Raw genomic sequence first — 20,807 nt, 5'->3', positions numbered from 1 at the left:
GCCTCTCTTGTTGCTGGTGGCTACTAAGCTTCACATTCTGATGATGAGCCAAGGATTTTCGATCGATGTCACTAACAGTTTCATCAAGCTCTGAATTTGGGGTTCTGTCCAAATTTTGGTTGGCTTGGTGGTGCCCCAATCATTACGCGACTGGCCTGAGGTCTGGAATTCTTTGAAGATGAAATGTTTTGAGGTATTATTCTACACTTAATGACACCGATGCCGGAACCTTAAAAGTCTGCGTAATTAGTCTTCACAGATGAGAAAAGAACAACTTAATAATACGTAAATAGGCTTATCAGTGTCATCTAATGATTTCACATGACTTCTACAGTCACCTCATTATGGCTGTGATTAAGTTGCTTGGGTTTTCGATTCACTTGCCTATAAAACCTACAGATGACCGTGGCTTAGATTCACGTACCGCATTCTGGACCTTATCACCCTAGGATTCATCGAAATATGTACAGAAATTCATAAGGAAAGTAACGTATAATTTCTTGATCAATTTGAAATTCTTACATATATTCAGAATGTGGCGTGTCTCCTGTAGATTTTCCAGTCGGCTTCACGCCATTCTTGGAAATATAGAAGAGCCTTGAAGGTGCCATATCTGATGCCACAGACGTAAGCAGCCCAAGCTATTGTCCGAGGCGCCCGTGGCTGTGCAACTGCAGATTGTAAAGTTTTCGATACAACACGTTTCTTAGAATGGCATGCAGTGTTACCAGACGTAATGTGGTCGAAGGATACTGGAAGTGAAATTATTATTTGAGTTAAACACAACAATTCCTCTTCTACTTAAGTTGCCCTCTTGAACGCGAGAGGGAATTGAGGTTTCTGCGTATGTGATGACAAATTAAACTAAACTTAGAGATATAATCTATTGTCTGGCCGGGTCAGCCTAATACGGTAACGGAGTAGACCATACAGCCAGCAACTCGACGCCGAGTGTCGGGCGGCGGTAAATAACCAGTCTCCCTAAGGGGGAACACGGCTTCGGTCGGAGGAGCCCCTTTAGGTGGGGTGATGGTCCCGTCAGTGGATGATATGCCTCTTAAATCCATCATATGGCGTCTGCTACCCACGTTAGGGGCGGCCTAAAACAAACTTTGAGGAATGCATCGGGAAACTACTTCAAGATTTCCCGCAGTTAATATAGATTCTGGAACGTGTTTAATGATGGGTCACCAACTTTCAAAATGGAAAGACGGACTGATGATGATGATGATAGATATTATCATTCTCGGTACCTCAGACTATATATCGTCGAATGAGTGGGTGATATGAATAATGAATCGGGAAGGATGAGGACGGATGGCTGTTTCAAAATAAGTTACTTAAGATTTTATTCCGTCCTTACGATGGGACTGGCCCAGTGGCTAAGTCAGTTGTTTACGCTCTCATGAATATTCCGTTTTGTAATGAACCATCGACTTAATTGGAGGTTGCATTAGAAATTTGGGTTGGCAACCACAGATTGGGGCGGGGTGGGGCCCCAATCATTACAAGCAGGATGTTTGATTTCTCCTCTCATTTCGACACACTATAGTTCAATACTCGCATTCTTGGTGGTGTTATTATTGTTGTTGTTTTTGATATTAATATGTGAACAGACAGACGTTCAATTAAGAGGAGCAGCTTGACTCTAATTATTTTGGTCTTAGTTAATTTTGCGTACTAAATCTATAAAGGCGTAGGTGTTATTATGTGTATTAAATTGCATTCTTATCGTCATGAGTGATCCATCTATATTACGTGAATTCTCAGGCACTTATGACATTAGAGCTTCCTCGTATTGTTGCATATAATGTATCCTCTAGAGACAGTTTTACTGTTCTTTATAATGCCTTAATCACGTCACATCTAGAGCATGTCTCGGTCGTATGAAATAATCCCTCACTGACAGACTAATAAATTAAAATATATTCAAAGGAAATTTGTCAGTTTCTGCCAGTATCGGGTTTTTCAGTCTGATATCTCACGTAACTATGATTTGATTTTAACTTCCTTAGAGCTTAGAACACTATCCCAAATGAAGACGTCTCGTTGCTTTATGTCTCATCAATGCTTGACGGGTAGTATAAATCGCCATTTCTTCATTTACATTATTTGTGTACGTTTGGCCGGAAGATGTACATAAGAGCATTTCCTACCTTTGTTGTAAACACTGCGTCAAGATCTAGTCCTTCAGTCACGTGCTTCAGTGCTGGAAGTGACGTGTGTAAATCTTTAGACGTATTTTGCTGAAGAGGTTCGATTCTTTTCCTTCTTCTTCCTTAGCGTGAATTGAGTGCCATCGGGCCAGTTCCGAGTTTAAATAAATAAATCTTGCCTTTCCACTGACTTCTAGTTCTTCCTTTAATCCCTTGTTTGTGTTCGTTTATATGTAAGTTTTCTCCTGTCCACTTAACATTTGTATGTCATTTATAATATTTGTGTTCTTCAATCGGTTCTTCATTGATAATTTTGTAATTTATCTGTTCGGATAACCTATCGTCATACTCTCAGTAATCTCAAGAGGTAATAATCTAATCGCCTCGTCACCCTTTCTTAGAATTCAGGTTTCGGTGCCAAACTTTAGCGCTGATTTAGTTGCAATTTTATGCGGTCTGAATGAAGTGCCCGTATTCATTTTGTTCCTAAAATGTCTTTTTTTAACTCCATTAAGTTTATTGTATTTACCCAATCTTGTTTCATGCTCTTATTTCATTTTTAGTTTTCAGGATTTTATTTTTATTTGCTCTCGTGACGGTAATATCTCTTTGATTTAGATTTCTTCATGTGCTTTGCTGTTTCGTCATTGACTTATTCTTACGTTTGCTTCAGATTTTACATGTTATGTTAGATTTTTCTTGGCATTCTGAATTAGTATGTTGACACGGTGTGGGATAGAGTGGCGTGCTGTTGGTTGTATGCCGGGGTGGAGTATAAGAAAGGTGTTTGTGTCAGTTGAGTGCTTCTAGGGTGCAGCAGTGGCAGGAATTTAGTGAAGCGTGATTGTAGTATGTATGAATTGTAAATGAGTGGATTGAAGTCTGGAGTAGAAAGTTGAATTGAGCGGATTAAAATGGTGTTTGGCGGAGTGGAATTTAATGAAGTGTTAGTAGAATTACAAGGAATGAGGAGAGAGAGAAAGGGGCGAATGTGATGAGAGTGAGGAGTGACTGAAGCGAAAGTAGATATATTTCGAGGAATTCTGGCTCAACCGTTAAAATTAACCACCGCAAAGAAATTCCCAACAAGAATTTTTTCAAGAATTCTCCGGAAATATTTAGAGAGTTCTGGCGCAAAGAGAAAGTTAACCATCACAACGAATATTCCGAAACAAATTTTTTTCAATAATTTTAATGTTTTCTGAAAAGAATTTAATGTTTTCAACAAATACTTTCCGAAAGCAATTTGTCCAAGAATTTTTCGAAAACAATTTCCGCAATGAATTTTCCTAAAATAATTTGTTTTCAGGATGCAGCTTCTCCTCATCCTCGGTAATAATCTCTCCCCAAGGTTTTAATTTTAAAAATATTTCACCTCTTCTTCCCAACACAATATTTCGTGTTCTTTCAAACTGTAAAACTATTTCATTCTTAATAAATGAACACTTGTAAAACAAGTGTGCGTTGGAGTCTGTTTGTTGGAGTGTTCAAATTTCTAACGCCAAATAAACTTATGAGATGTGTATTCATTGATTTTGCCAGATTGTTCGGAAGTTTATATTTTGGCAGAATACGACATTTTATTATGGACCAAGTCATAAAACTTGCTTAATACATATGTTTATGTGAGGGTTCGTAGTAGAAGAAGAATATGTTTCCACTGTTTGTTTCTTTCATTTACATTGCTGTTGTTGAAATGGTTGGATGAATTTGTGATTATGTAAACCACACTCTATTTTAAGTGTACTTAATTTGGTTTTCTTTTCTTTTCTTTTTTTACCCTCCTTGAACATAATGACGGTGGGATTTTTTAAAATAGTTCTTTGATTTATCGTTCCCCTTCAACACGACCGTAACTATCACGACCACCACCACGAAAATACCAAGAACAGCACCACGACCGTGACCGCTAACAAAAACCAACACCACCACGACAAACACGACGCCACCACGTCCACGAACACCACACTCACAAACACCAACGTTCCCACACCCGCTGTGAAGAGTACCTCCACAATCACGACCACGACACGACCGCCATCACAACTAAAACCCTCACGACGACGACAACGAAGTCGAAAATAACGACCAAGACCACTACGACCACCGCATCCACGAATACCATGACCGCCACGTCTAGTGCCTCCAACACCAACAAAACCACGATCAACAGCACTAATACTAATATCAACACCACGACTACCACGACCGTTTCTATCACCATCACCTCATTTACCATGACCATTACCACTACGTCCACCGGCACAACCACCAAACCACTACGATTACCACACGACTATTAGCACGACCAAAACTATCACTAACAACACTAACACGAACACCATGATAACTACGATAACAACTGTCACGACACCCACCACCATGATGATGACTAACACCACTAACATAGCCGCTACGACCATAAACATGAAACGATCATGACCTTCATTATTACGACTAGAAACCACAACTACAATAAACAGCACGACCACTAAGACCACGAACATCACTACCACGTTTCTACCACAATGGCATCCACGACAACGACGATCACCACTACCATCTCCAGAAATACTACCAGCACTACAATCACGATCACAACTCACAACACCAATAGCAATACCAGCATCACCACCAGCACCACCGCCACCGCCAACACAACGATCACTACCACGTACTAATCCACGATATTCATTACAACGATTTGTAGGACCACTACAATCAACACCGCAATTAACATCTCGACGTCCATCATTATGGAAACCTGCACCACAAATCTATTATCACGACGACCACCAACACGACCGCCAATAAGATGACCACCACAAACTCAAACATCAATATGACAATCATCACTATCATCACCATTACAATAACGCGATGACCATTACCTAAACCTAGACTATCCCCTCAACCACCAAGAGCAACGCCAAATTATGATCACCTCCGACATGACAAACATCACCTCGACCGGCACCACCACCAACTATTCCGCACACACCACCATCACAACGTCGGCCACCGCCAACATGACCACCACAATCACAGGCACCAACAAGACAACGTTCACCACTACGACCACTTCGACCACCAGTACATCGAGAATCACCATCACCACCATCATCACCATATTCATCACTACTACGACCACCACGTTGACCACGACTGGGTTAAGTCAGCTGTTGACACCCTCATGAGTATTCGATTTTGTAATGTGTCGTCGAGGTAATTGGAGGTTGCATTAGAAATTTAGGTTGGCAACCACAGATTGGGGCGGGGTGGGGCCCCAATCATTACGTTCTAATATTAATCATGTAACTGTGTAAGGATGAATTACGTTGTATCATATTTACCTTTCTGAATTAGTTTCATGTTACATTAAGGTAAGTAATGTCGATTCGCTGGAAGATATTTTGTGATTTGTACTTTTATGTTTGTGTGCTTTGGCATATGGAATGAAATCTTCAGACTTAAGACCGGTAGAAACTAGTAACTCCATTTTATCCGGTAAGGGATATGACCAAATTCGTTCTTTATTGTCCAACTAACTAACCATCTAACTAACCAACTAACTAACCAACTAACTAACCAACTAACTAAAAACTAACTAACCAACTAACTAACCAACTAACTAACCAACTATCTAACCAACCAACTAACTAACCAATTAACTAACCAACTAACCAACCAACTAACTAACTAACTAACTAACCAACTAATTAACCAATTAAGTAACCAACTAACTAACCAACTAACTAACCAACAAACTAACCAACTAACCAACCAACTAACCTATCAACTAACTAACTAACTAACTAACCAACTAACTAACCAACTAACCAACCAACTAACCAAATAACTAACCAACTACTATCCAACTAGCTAACCAACTAACTAACCAACTAACTAACCAACTAACTAAACAACTAACCAACCTACCAACTAACCAACTAACTAACCAACAAACTAACCAACTAATTAACCAACTAACTAACCAACTAACTAACCAACTAACTAACCAACTAACTAACTAACTAACCAACTAACTAACCAACTAACTAACCAACTAACTAACCAAATAACTAACCAACTAACTAACTAACTAACCAACTAATTAACCAACTAACTAACCAACTAACTAACCAAAATACCAACTAACCAACTAACTAACCAACTAACCAACTAACTAACCAACTAACTAATCAACAAACTAACCAACTAATTAACCAACTAACTAACCAACTAACTAACCAACTAACTAACCAACTAACCAACTAACCAAATAACTAACCAACTAACTAACTAATCAACTAACTAACCTACCAACTAACTAATTAACTAACCAACAAACTAACCAACTAACTAACTAACCAACTAACTAACTAACTAACCAACTAACTAACTAACTAACTAACCACCTAACCAACTAACCAACCAACTAAACAACCAACTAACTAACTAACTAACTAATAACTAAGTAACTAAGTAAGTAACTAACCAACTAACCAACAAATAACTAACCAACTAACTAACCAACTAACTAACCAACTAACTAACTAACTATCTAACCAACTAACTAACTAACCAACTAACCAACTAACCAACTTACTAACTAACTAACCAACTAACAAACCAAGCGCGTGATTCGTATTAATTGTGCGAATTCACGTTGACATTCGGAACGAAATTTTCGCATTTCAGGCAAGAGTGACTTAATAGCTTTAACAAAGAGTCTGGAATTACTAAAAGCCATACATCCCGAGTGACTTCTACATAAAAAGTCTAGGATTGTGGATTTCATTGCTTCCGTTTTATCATTTCCACATGACAAAGTGCGTCCATTCTCTTTTCGATTGATGTCACAGACCAAGGTCTTTCCAACATATGTCGTTCTCGTATTCTGCATTCCGTAACGCTGTGATTCATCCAAGTACGTCCTTTATACCTGAACAGAGTCTGGCACAAAATCATCCAGAATTTATCGAAGTACACGAAGATTGCTCATACGTGCAGAGGCTTGAAGTTATCATCACAGATGCTGTTTGGGGAAAGGCGTTCTTGCGAAACAAGTAGGAATAAAGAAACCTCTGCCAGATTTCTTGTCAAGTTTCAGACCTTGGGCATTTGTAAGACCAAGACGTACATCCTTTGCTCCTGCAGATAATCAGGTTTATGCTTACTTTGCAGCACGTTGGAAGATGTTAAAAATATTTTGCTCTCACCTGTTAGCCACAAGTAAATTGGAGTTATGCTTGATAAGTTATTATATTTTGCATCTAGTTGTGCCGTGCTCTTGTCACAGATCATTCAAGTATGACTTAATAATTTTAATTTTTTTAAAAAATCGCTGTCAGCCGTATTGGCATTGATTCCTCAATGTCTTCCTTTCCTGTCTCACATTTAGACGTGGCATTGGTACGTTCATCCGTTATTTATGAATCCGTATGAATCAGCAAAATTTCAAGACACTCACCGTGTCCTGTTTATCTGTAACTGTGGGATTTGATGAAACACGTTCATTATGCCTGAAGAAGCATTTCAGTTTTTCACGTTGGTTGTGTTATTACCAAATAATTCACACCATTCTGTATTCCATTTATTCGGTAATTATTTTTAGTTTCTGAAGTTGCGGATTTTGCCACAATCGCTTCTTAAATCAGGTGTAATTTGGTACAGGATTGTGAGAACTAATTCTAGAAATATTTTTGAAGAAACGTAACGGTTTTCAAAGGATTTGTGTTCTGCACTTTCTTTGCACTCCTTGACCGAATCCTGTGTTAAATGTGAGACGTAATTTTCTTTGCCATAGATGGCTCTGGCAGTGAAATCAGGATTGAGTATAAATTGTGCAGAGGCAGTGGGCTGGTCACTCACTACTCAAAAATGCATACTTCAAGACCAAGAAACCTCCGAAAAGGAAGCGGCGAAAACGAACAACAGGGTTGTAGAGCTACGAAACAACATCTCACGCAAAATGAAGGTGAGGAGAGAGTCACAAGTAATTTATATCGATTTCCTATGCTTTCGACAAAAATTGTGTATGTTGTCACAGTATATATATATATATATATATATATATATATATACACGTGTATATAAGTGTATATAAGTGTGCGTGTGTGTAGTAGCTCTTCAGATTTACCCAATCTTTTTTCTCCAAAAATATTGCAACGCCTTGAACACAAAGAAAGTACTTGATACCGGCAGCTCTTAGAAGACTTGTGGCACGACAGATATCACAATTTTCCTTTTAACATTGCATAACAGATCCAGTCATCGCGACTGCTGCACGACAGACCAAATTACATGCTTCTGATATGCGGAGTCGTAGCAGTGTGGGTTTCAATCATTACTGGACAGAATATCTCAACACGCAACATCTGATACATTACTCCGTCGAATACGAAAGACGAGACGCGGGGTGACTTAAGTTATATTATTTATAATTTTGTGTTTTTACGCGGATTTCGATGTTTTGGGCCACTATATTCTACCGCATATTCGCCTCTCTTGTTGCTGGTGGCTACTAAGCTTCACATTCTGATGATGAGCCAAGGATTTTCGGTCGACGTCACTGACTTCCAGCTTGACGAGTATTCTAAACTCTGTTTCATCAACCTCTGAATTTGGGGTTCTGTCCAAATCATTACGCGACTGGCCTGAGGTCTGGAAGTCTTTGATGATGAAACATTTTGGTGTATTATTTTACACTTAGTGACACTGATGCCGGAACCTTAAAAGTCTGCGTAATTAGTCTTCACAGATGAGAAAAGAACAACTTAATAATACGAAAATAGGCTTATCAGTGTCATCTAATGATTTCACATGACTTCTACAGTCACCTCATTATGGCTGTGATTAAGTTGCTTGGGTTTTCAATTCAATTGCCTATAAAACCTACAGATGAACGTGACTTAGAATCACGTACCGCATTCTGGACCTTATCACCCTAGGATTCATCGAAATATGTACAGAAATTCATAAGGAAAGTAACGTATAATTTCTTGATCAATTTGAAATTCTTACATATATTCAGAATGTGGTGTGTCTCCTGTAGATTTTCCAGTCGGCTTCACGCCATTCTTGGAAATATAGAAGAGCCTTGAAGGTGCCATATCTGATGCCACAGACGTAAGCAGCCCAAGCTATTGTCCGAGGCGCCCGTGGCTGTGGAACTGCAGATTGTAAAGTTTTCGATACAACACGTTTCTTAGAATGGCATGCAGTGTTACCAGACGTAATGTGGTCGAAGGCTACTGGAAGTGAAATTATTATTTGAGTTAAACACAACAATTCCTCTTCTACTTAAGTTGCCCTCTTGAACGCGAGAGGGAATTGAGGTTTCTGCGTATGTGATGACAAATTAAACTAAACTTAGAGATATAATCTATTGTCTGGCCGGGTCAGCCTGATACGGTAACCGAGTAGACCGTACAGCCAGCAACTCGACGCCGAATGTCGGGCGGCGGTAAATAACCAGTCTCCCTAAGGGGGCCCACGGCTTCGGTCGGAGGAGCCCCTTTAGGTGGGGTGATGGTCCCGTCAGTGGATGATATGCCTCTTAAATCCATCATATGGCGTCTGCTACCCACGTTAGGGGCGGCCTAAAACAAACTTTGAGGAATGCATCAGGAAACTACTTCAAGATTTCCCGCAGTTAACACAGATTCTGGATCGTGTCTAATGATGGGTCACCAACTTTCAAAATGGAAAGACGGACTGATGATGATGATGATAGATATTATCATTCTCGGTACCTCAGACTATATATCGTCGAATGAGTGGGTGATATGAATAATGAATCGGGAAGGATGAGGACGGATGGCTGTTTCAAAATAAGTTACTTAAGATTTTATTCCGTCCTTACGATGGGACTGGCTCAGTGGCTAAGTCAGTTGTTTACGCTCTCATGAATATTCCGTTTTGTAATGAGCTATCGAGTTAATTGGAGGTTGCATTAGAAATTTGGGTTGGCAACCACAGATTGGGGCGGGGTGGGGCCCCTTACATTACAAGCAGGATGTTTGATTTCTCCTCTCATTTCGACACACTATAGTTGAATACTCGCATTCACCTATGAGGACGGTGGGAAGAACGACAGTTCCACCCAGAGTCTACATTCTATTCTTTTGTCTGGTCCGCAGGGACCGCGCGGTCTGAGGCGTTTGCCTAGTGTCGCTTAGTCGCTGGGACCGTGGGTTCGAATCCCGTTCAGCTATGCATGTTTGTCGGCGGCTTTCTGTGTTGTGCAGTCCTTTGTACAGATAGAGGCCTTGCGACGGGCCGATCCCTCGTCCAAGGTGTACCGAATGTCTGTGAATGAAGCCAACGATAAGTTGTCGTTCCCAGTATCCCAGTATTCTTCTGTCAGGTTAAAACTAAGGCTGTTATGTAAGCAACTTGAGGACCTAGATGATGTTCAATTTATTGATATTTGTGTAAAACGTGCTTGTATTTATACTGAGAGGTTTCATCTTTGCATAATCTGAATGTAGGTTTTTGGTGACGTTTTTAGTTTCCTTTTTTCGTGACATTAACAATAGTAATAGTAACAACACTAAAAGTCTAGCCTACACATCCCTAGTGAGTTCGATTCTGGAATATGGGCGGCGTGCTGGGTTCCTTACAGGGAGAGGCAGATAAATGAGTTAGAACGTGTGCAAAAGAAAGCATGTAAATTTGCGTATCATAGGATCGATTCGAACTGGGAAACCCTGGCACAGCGTAGAAAGTTAGCGCGTATATGTGCTCTCTTCAAAGCGTACACGGTAGAACGGGCGTGGAAAGCTATAGGTGACAGATTGCAAAGGCCGTACTATCTGAGCAGGGTCAATCATATTCGGAAAATTAGGAGCAGAAAGCAAAGGATATCGGAATATATTCCTTTGTAAATAGGACCATCCAAATCTGGAACTAGCTACCTGCGGATCTATTAAGGACTCTCTCCTCTAAACCAATTACTTTTAGAAAGAAGGTTAGAAAAGTGATAAATGAGGTGAAGTGAAGGGAATTAATTCGTAGGTGCAATGAAGGGAGGTTAATTGGGGTGAGGATGAGAAGGTTTCATAAGTGTAGTGAAGTCAAGAGAAGGTCCTGATGAAATGTGAGTGCATCACTTCAGGACGTATGTAATTCATGTCTTATGTCTAGGTGGTATTAATTTTTAAGTTATGTACTTTAGGTTATATTGTTTTGTAATTTTATGAGATGTTCCATTTTGAGTGTGATGTGTTGTTTTGTCGTACCTCATTGTTTTGTTGTGTCTTATTGCTTTTGTTGTGTCTTATGTTGTTGTTGTTGTTGTTGTGTCTCATTGTTTTGTTGTGCCTCATTGTTTTGTTGTCTTATTGTATTTGTTGTGTCTTATGTTGTTTTTTGTGTCTCATTGTTTTCTTGTATGATTACATCAGATCATGACGTAAGTAATTCATTACTGTTACTGTCTTTTGTCTAGTTGGTATTAATTTTTAAGTTATGTACTTTAGGTTATATGTTTTATTAATCTTATGAGATGTTTTATTTTGAGTGTGATGTGTTGTTTTGTCGTGCCTCATTGTTCTGTTGTGTCTCATTATTTATGTTGTTCTGAAGTTGTTGTTATTTTGTGTCTCATTGTATTATTGTGTGAGTGCATCTGTTCATGACGTATGAAATTCATTACTGTTACTATCTTATGTCTAGTTGGTATTAATTTTCAAGTTATGTACTTTAGGTTATATGTTTTATTAATATTATGAGATGTTTTATTTTGTGTGTGATCTGTTGTTTTGTCGTGTCTTTATGTATTTTTGTGTCTTATGTTGTTGTTTTTGTGTCTCACTGTTTTGTTGTGTGAGTGCATCAGTTCATGAAGTATGTAATTCATTACTCTTACTGTCTTATGTCTAGTTGGCATTAATTTTTAAGTAATGTACTTTAGTTCATATGGTTTTGTAATCTTATGAGATGTTTCATTTTGAGTGTGATGTGTTGTATTGTCGTGCCTCATTGTTTTGTCGTGTCTTATTGTTTTTTGTTCTTATGTTGTTTTTTGTGACTCATTGTATTGTGTGACTGCATCAGTTCATGACGTATGCAATTTATTACTGTTACAATCTTATGTGTAATTGGTATTAATTTTCAAGATAAGTACTTTAGGTTATGTGTTTTTTTAAACTTATGAGATGTTTTATTTTGAGTGTGGTGTGTTTTTTCTAGTGACTCATTGTTTTGTCGTGTCTTTTTGTTGTTTTGTGTCTTATGTTGTTGTTGTTGTTTTTGTGTCTCATTGTATTGTTGTGTGAGTGCATCAGTTCATGACGTATGTAATTCATTACTGTTTTTGTCTTTTGTATAATTGGTGTTAATTTTTATATTATGTACTTTAGCTCATATAGTTTTAAAATTATGAGATGTTTTATTTTGAGTGTGATGTGTTGTTTTGTCGTGCCTCAATGCTTTGTTGTGTCTCATTGTTTTTGTTGTTCTTAAGATGTTTTTTTGTGTCACATTGTATTGTTGTGTGAGTGCATGATTTTCAGCAGCAAATTTTGTTTTGTGTCAAATGGCAGGAAAAGTATAAATTCCTAGTTGGAAGGTTGTGAATAGAAGCGATCGTGGCCCATTTTAAGTTAATATCGCTTAGAAACCCACGAAAACCTTCCAGTCTTTATATCCGGTAAAAGAGACGACATTTGGAACCTTCGAAGTGCGACGCAGTTGTCACTAGCACACTGGTACAATCGGTAAACGATAAACCTGCATTCGCTGCAGGCCAAATATACGTGACTTACAGTGTAGTTAACTCAATGTCAAGGCTTCGTAAATATTACATTCAATGTCATGCCTTTGCAGTAATATTATTGTTGGTTTCTTACGAAGACAGTTTCTAACATTTAACTTGCACGGGTAACACCTGCTTCGAAACTCGGCCAGTTTACGGTCGTCCTGATTTATCCATCTTTATCTAACAGAATGTTGGGATAGTATCTTCACAATAACAGCTGCTCCCTTCCAAATTCTTCTGTAATGTATTATCGTCCCGTCTCATCGATGTTGCAGCGGTCAGTCAATCAATCAATCATCGTCTATGGTCAGCTTCAACGTCGTGACCCCTTTTGGGGTTTTCTTGCGAAAGTACCACGGTGGTTTCGCCTTGGCTTCCGTGTCCAGTCTTTATCCATCAGACTGGGAGAGAAAGGACGAGGACAAACATCCAAGCCTTGAGTGGGACTCGAACCCACGGTCGCAGCAGCCAGGCACACGAGGACCATGGCTCAGACCGCGTGGCCACTGCGCCGGCACACCTGTCTACTAGCCTCTAGTAAAACTTCTGTGTTCCTCTTTATTGTATTTATATCATCGGTTTTATTTCTCATACTATATAAATAATATTATATTGGTTTTTGACAATTTTCCTAACATAATAACAGGCAAATTAAAAATATAAAGGAGTCATGTCGGCAAAAGGTAACCGAAAAAACTACACAGCAAGGAGCAATTGTGCAGCAGCATAAGGTAGGAAAAAATAAGTCAAAGACGGGATATTACATATGATAAACTTTACACATTATATAAGTTACCTGATATTGTTAGGATACTGAAGTCTAGGCAGCTACAATGAATAGGTCATTTCAGTAGGATAGGGAAGACTGAACATGCATACAGAATTTTGGTGAGGAAACCTTGTAGAAAATGGTCAGTTGAATGATGGGAAGGAAGAGAGGAAGATAGCATTAAGACAGATAAATCTTAGGGAACTATACTTCGAGCAAGGAGATGGGTGGGAGTGATTCGTGATTGTACTTTAGTATTAGTAGTGTTAAACTTCTGGTTTTGATGACCAGAGAGCTAGTGAGAAACTTGGCTTGTATGAGTTCTAACAAGCATGATAAGTGCATGTCGTTCAATTCCAGTGATCCTGCAATCTCAAACATTCCACACCGTGTAGAGCTGGTAAAAATCTTCCCACCAGCATAATGTGAGCACAAGATAAACTGGATCCTAGCATCTAACAAATTTCAACTTTCCATAAAGTTTCTCGCATTCAGACCTTTCACACACAATGTGCTTCATAGTTTGGTACTCTACTATGCCAGAGTTCTATTTAAGGATGAGGTTAACACAGTAATAATATGCCTGACCCTTGTTTCGGAGTAACCTGATTTTAAACCTTATCACCAACTATGACACAACAGTAAACAAACTGAAAGATTAAAGTAAAATATTCATTAATAGTCACTACCTTAAAAATTCATTCTACATCTAAAGTAGCAAATTAATATTAATCTGAACAAATAAAATAATTTAAAATATTTGTTGCTACAGAAATTGACATATACATGCAACATTAAGGTAGCAAACTTTTTTTGTCATATCATGTCTTGTGTGTGAAAAGACTCAAGTTTCTAGCCCATATAATAGCGTCCTAGTAACATTTCAATCTGTGGGTTTTAGATGGCTGCAAAATGGTCAATGAGTCTGAACTTACAATAGCAAGCCTCCCAAAAATTAATTTCCTATTACTTTTTTAATCCAATTTTGATCTGTTTATGCTGTCCAAAAATATTTAAACCATGATAAAATTTCATGGTGTGCATTGTCTGCCTATATTAAGAGTCTGTTTGCATTCTTTTGAGAAAACATGAATGCATACAAATTTTCTCTTCTCTTGTAGAAATCTGGGTTTTTCCATACGGTATTTTTGTTCCTACTAACCAACCAACCCACCCACCCACCAACTGACTGACCGACCAACCAACAAGCCAGCCAACCATCCACCCAGCCAACTGACCGACCGACCAACCAACGAGCCAGCCAGCCAACCATCCACCCAGCCAACTGACCGACCAACCGACCTGATGGCTTAGGGAACCTGAAGATTTGTGCTGGGCCAGCAAAATCCAATGGATTCCAACTCCCATTTCCCACAATTTTTTTACAGGGAAACGTTGTTTCCCTCATACTCAATCCCCAAGCTGTCAGCTGCTGGTGACTGCTTATTCAATATATTCGCAGTTAACCTCCATAATTGGAGGCTGTTCCTCCATCTGCAGCCTGAGGACACCATGCCACAGTGACAGGTTTTTTGTTCCTACACAGTAAATTAATCTCACCAATAAGGATCAGAAAGTGATGTTGATATTCAGTTTTAATTTCTCCTGATTTTCTGAGGCATTACTTCTGGCATAAAGAAAAGTTTTGCAATGGCAGTAAGGTTTATATTTTCAGACCACTCTGAATAGGAAACACAGACAAATGTTTATCTGTATGGACTTTACTGTAAGTTTTTTAAACACATTTTAATTAGTACACCTAGGTAGGATTTGAGGGTCTCATAACAGTGAGTACAAAGATGGTTGTCTTCTGGGTTGTAGCACCATGTAGTCTGGTAGAAGCTTAACAAATATTCAGAGGTCCCTGCTGTTCCATCATCAGGACAGTGACTCATGATCTCCGAAATGTTGGTAAATTTCTTCTAGACTGTACAGATCTACAATCCAGAACACAGCCATCTTCATTAGCCCAACTAGTTTCATGTATGTACTAAATTAAGTGAGAATGTTACACAACTCTTTTCTTCTTATAGAAATGTTTCAAAGTAGATGAGGTACAATCCAATTGTACTCTTAGTTTTTGCCCATTATCTGGTGATATGACTTATTCATTTTTGTATTATCTGCTGTATATAAAAAACTGGTTTCATCTCTACTGTAAGCTGTATTAAGGTGATGAGTAAAGCGTGCCTTTTGGTCAGAATCTATACCTGGAAGCATAAACCACAATGATACATATGACTTGCATTACAAGAGCTTTGTTTCATTGAACTTTTTAATGTAAAACCTGATTCTTTGACTTTTGCTGAATGCTTGTCCACAGGTAAAACACCCAAGTTCACCACTATTCTCATACTTGACAACTCAATATTGTAACAGTCTGGCATTGAAACAACTTTGTAAAACCATCACTGAAGTTTTTCAGCACCACCAATATGTGGACAGGATCACTGTTTCATTGTTTGGATTTCTGGATCATCTGTTCAGTTCAAGCTGTATTCTGTCTGTGTCAGAAAAATTGCAGTCAACATTTACATCTGACATACTGCAGCGTATGAAGATTTAGATTGGTAAGGCTCATGAAGTGACCAAACTGAGGGAAAGAGTGGATGTGCTATGTCATTTGGTTCAGTTTAGTGGCTACAGACTGTCCATCTTGGTCCTCCTTTAATGATCCCTTTCCTGATTCTTAGTTTCTGGAATGGTAAAGTTCATACATATGATCATACATGTGATCATCAAATTGGTGTTTTAAGTTTCTTTTTTCTAATATTTTTATCTATTTAACATCACGGATTTTTTTCTAATGTTATGCTATGATTGACTATCTAACTAACTCCACATTGCACATTCTTCTTTCAGAAGGTTATGGTTGCTCATTTTTTCAGAAAATTCTGGCCTGTAATGTAATCCATGGGTACATTATTGTGCTTACAAGATCCCATGCATGGACAATGTCTAGACAGAATAACCCATCCATACCCTCACATAATCCTTCTTTAGGACCCATTTTAATATTAACCTTCCATCTGGTCATTTCCCTTTAAGTTTTCTGACTGATGTTTTGTATACATTTCCCATGTCCTCCTTCATGTGCTACATGTCCTGCCCATTACACTTCACTTCATTACTTGAATAATTCTTGGCAAACTGATGCTCCCCATTATGTAATTTGCTCCATCCTTCTGTTGATGTATCCTTAAGTCCAAATACTCTTCTCAGAGCTTTATCAGCAAACACCCTCAGTCTCTGTTCCTCCCACAGTATAAGAGACCAAGTTTCATACACATACACAGAAACTCTTATTTTTCTACATTTTAATCTTTAGATTGGACAACTCCAAGTTATTTTCCTTTAAAAAATTAGCTTATTACTGATTTAAATAAACAAATAACACAATTGTTTGTGTAGCAGTTTTATAATTGAAGTTCACGCATTCAACTATAAAAATTCTGAATCACAATAAATACATTCAAGCCAGCATTAAAAGAGAACTTTGCAATTATGCAGTTCAACTACTGTTGTCAGTATAGAAAAATAAACAAGTTTGTGATAGTCTGATCATGTAGCTTGGATGTTAGAAACAAGAAATGTGACATAATTATGTTGAAAAAACCTTACCGGACAATGAAGGAAATGGGACGAACATAAAAGGACATTTTACAGCTGTAGCTTTTTGGGTGACACAGATTGAACTGGATTGTATAAGGTCCAACAGCTCTCTCTTCTATTTTCCTTCCTAAATCTATTCCCAAGGGGACTTTAGTGTTAATTCAGTCAATGTGGTGGTTAATTATAAGCTAGGGTCATGCTTTAGTTCTCCATCTTCTCACCGCACAGACTTGAGTTCAATTCAATGGTTGTTGATACCAGATTTGGAGTAGATGGGGCAGTACTGGGGTATGTTTCACCTTGAGCTATTTCAATTTTCCCTGTGAATTATCTCATATCAGTACCTAACACCACAGGCTTGTTTCAGGTCTTAGTGTCAAGAGATGCAGCCTCACCCCATTCATAGTGTTACTAGTACTGGATATCGAACAACTCCCAGGTGCCCTCCTCCTCTTAGCTTAACTATCTATCCAGCTTTGATTAGCAGTACACAAAGTGTTTTAGTATTAAATGGTAAAAAAGAATAGTCAATCTACATATGCTTAAGGTATCACAAGTGTTAGGTTCATGCAGAGCCTGGTGAAAGTTTATGAAACTTTGTGCCCAGAGTCTGCTACAGAGGTTCTCAGGGGAATCTGAAAGAATTGTGAGTTACAATGCCTCACTCCTGTCAAAGAAACAAGGTCTCCAAGCAAAATAGGTAAAGTAAAGTAAAGTTTTTCCCGCTACGTGCCTTACAGGCGCTTGGGGTGAGTGGAGGTATAGCTCCTCTCTTTCTTGACCTCGGCACTAGATGGGGGTGAGTGGTCGGTATCACGCCCCGGCCGGCTTTACCCCCGGGAAAGGACCCCGGTACCCATTGTGGGTGGGCCCCAGAGCCGGTCTGGACGCAGAGGCTAGAGGAAAAATCCTCTTCCCCCGTCGGGGATCGAACCCCGGTCGTCCAGCCCATAGCTAGTCACTATACTGACTGAGCTATCCCGGCTCATAAGAAAAATAGGTATGCATACAAATATCCAAAATTCAGAATGTGTGCTGTGTAGGTAATTAGGTTTCATTGGTAACCACTAACAGATGATTTAAATGATTCTACAACACATTAGGACCTGGTATTGTCATTTTATATGTCTACTTACAAGTACTTAAGGGCTTATAATAAAGTTTCTAAAGAGAAATATTTTTTCAGATCTTATGACCCAAATCCCAGCAGCCACAGAACTGAAACTGCCCAACCTGGTTGCCATGGACATGTCTGATCTACTAAATGAGCTAGACTCATTTGACCAAATCATGTACAAAAAAGAAACCAGCACTCTTGACATGTCTGCAGCTGAAATAGACCAGTATTGTTGAGCAAATCCCCACCACCTGAATTGCTGTTTAAAGATGTGAGCAGTACAATTTTATGAAGGAACAAAGAAACACAGCAATCAATGTCATGTTTATGTTTGTTTCCTTGTTAATAATCTTTTAGTATGTTTATTTGTATGAATATTTTTGGTTATTTGAAAATTGTAATGTAAAAGTTGCATTTGTGAAATTGAAACATGGGATAAATGGCTAATTAAATAAAATACAAAACAATAAAGCATTATCGTTTTATGTTTCTTCACCTTCGTTTGAAACTAACTTTTCCAAATAAGCAGTCAGATGATTAAAATTTGATGTTCTGTACCAACAACATAAATTTTAAAAATGTCCTAAGATTGACAGAAGGGCCAGGAAACAGCCCAGAAAATGGTAACTAGAACGTCATTTAGGCTCAGTGAAACTTCCGACGATGTTGTATTTGAATGTCAATAGATCTTTGACATAGTGGCAAAATCACAAATACCACCAACCTGACCTACGCATGGCTTTCAGTTGCTTTATTGTTACCACCTACTCCTACACTATCTTCATCAAGCTCACTTTTAAGTGTCAAATGAGATTGTTTCTTCAGAGTCAGTGTCAAAAATTGCTTCTTTTCATATTCTTTTCTATTCATCAAAATTAGTGCCATGATTATGAGAAGAAAATTATATTAGCTCCCCCATAGCCCCTTGCCTATGACAAAATACAAATACTAAATGTGGCAAACTGCAAACATTTAATGTAGGTGAAAGATGGCTGTCTTCTGGGTAGTAGTGCCATGTAGTCTGGAAGAAATTTACCAAAGTTTTAGTGGTCTTTGCTGTCTTATTCATCAGGGTAATGAGTAGATCAGTTTCTGTATTCATAACTTCTAACACTGCCCTGCCCTCCATCCTGCTGCCACTGCTGGCTGAATAAACATAATGTAAGATTACATGTTTATACACAATAACTCCCTAGTTTTAGGATTTAATATTTAATTAAATTTGAGGCTATAATCCTTTGAGCTATAAAATAAATGTTAACATAATGAACTAAATACAAAATGAATTGTGGAATTCATAGAAAATTACAGAGCCAACTGGAAAAACCATGCTCTTTGAAAACCCCACTCAAGAATCCCATTCCATTTCCACACTACCAACCAAACGGACAAAGGTCTTTGGGGAGACCCTCCAATACTGGCAGATCGCAGCAGGCCAATGGGCCAAACACACATGTGAAGCAAAGGCGGTGATAATGAATTCAAGACCTATAATGACAAGGTGTGAAATATTCAATGTGTGCAGTTGCAGTGACAGTAGTGTAGTTACCTATTATGTAAAGTTGGTAACTCCTAGAACACAGTAATTAATTTTAGGAAATTCATTGAAAATATCATTCTCCGAATAGACATCCAAATGGTGTTAAATTAAGTTCTATGTCCTGTGATATATCCCAAATGATGGTAATTGCAGCCCCAGTGAGATGTCTTATAGATGTCTTAAATCATTAAATTTCTTTGCATAGATATGTTTCTCATATGGTAATCCAGTGGCATGAGTTATTAATCCACTTCTTCCAGTCCATCAATTAGGAAAAGTAACATTCAGAGAATGGTGAACCTGAACACCAAGAAATGAGTCTTGTTATAAAACAATTATTGCAGTGCCTTCACTTTTAATTACATTGACTAAAACTTAGCAAGCTGCTGTACATTTTATAATAAACCCTATGATTATATGACTCAAATTCAATGAGATATAAAATTTTAATTCTGGAGTAATTTTTAAATGGTTTTGTATTAAATTGCTAGGTTATTCTATGTTACTGTACGTAAGCTTTGGTGGTCAGATATCACTGAATGATATACTGTAGGATTATGGTATTTTGAATTGTAAAATGGGAGAATGCAGTTGGATATTTTGCATTCAAAACTACAAGGATAGTACCTATCTTATGAAAGAACATGCAAAAAATATTCATACCTTGTTTGATGGTCTCCAAGAAGAAAGTGCTGAGAACATTTTAACAGATGACAGAAGATGGAAAAAATTATACACAATGGTGCAAAAGTCTGGACATAATGGAATTTAAAATGCATATTAGTGGTTTTTCCTTATGATTTTGCATTTCATTCAGTCCTGTTCATATCTGCCCTTACAAATATCTT

General features: G+C 38.2%; 1 long non-coding RNA gene across 2 annotated transcripts; it reads left to right on the top strand.

Annotated features, from left to right (window-relative positions):
* Positions 1-423: 423 nt before the first annotated feature.
* LOC110840083 (uncharacterized) lies at positions 424-18,891 on the top strand. 2 transcript variants are annotated; one of them, XR_015537326.1, is made up of 4 exons: positions 424-8,136; positions 13,197-13,458; positions 14,812-16,260; positions 18,489-18,891. It is a non-coding gene; the product is annotated as an uncharacterized LOC110840083 (long non-coding RNA). The 2 variants fall into 2 exon arrangements; XR_002546760.2 differs by lacking the exons at positions 424-8,136; positions 13,197-13,458 and having other exon boundaries at positions 13,465-16,260.
* The last annotated feature ends 1,916 nt before the right edge of the window (positions 18,892-20,807 follow it).

The sequence above is a fragment of the Zootermopsis nevadensis genome, unplaced genomic scaffold (assembly GCF_977971745.1).
Source record: "Zootermopsis nevadensis isolate Lab colony 2312 unplaced genomic scaffold, Znev_1.0 Znev_ptg000028l, whole genome shotgun sequence".
Taxonomy (NCBI): Eukaryota; Metazoa; Arthropoda; class Insecta; order Blattodea; family Termopsidae; genus Zootermopsis; species Zootermopsis nevadensis.
The sequence above is the reverse complement of the archived record's forward strand: the minus strand, read 5'-3'. Positions and strand labels throughout refer to the sequence as shown.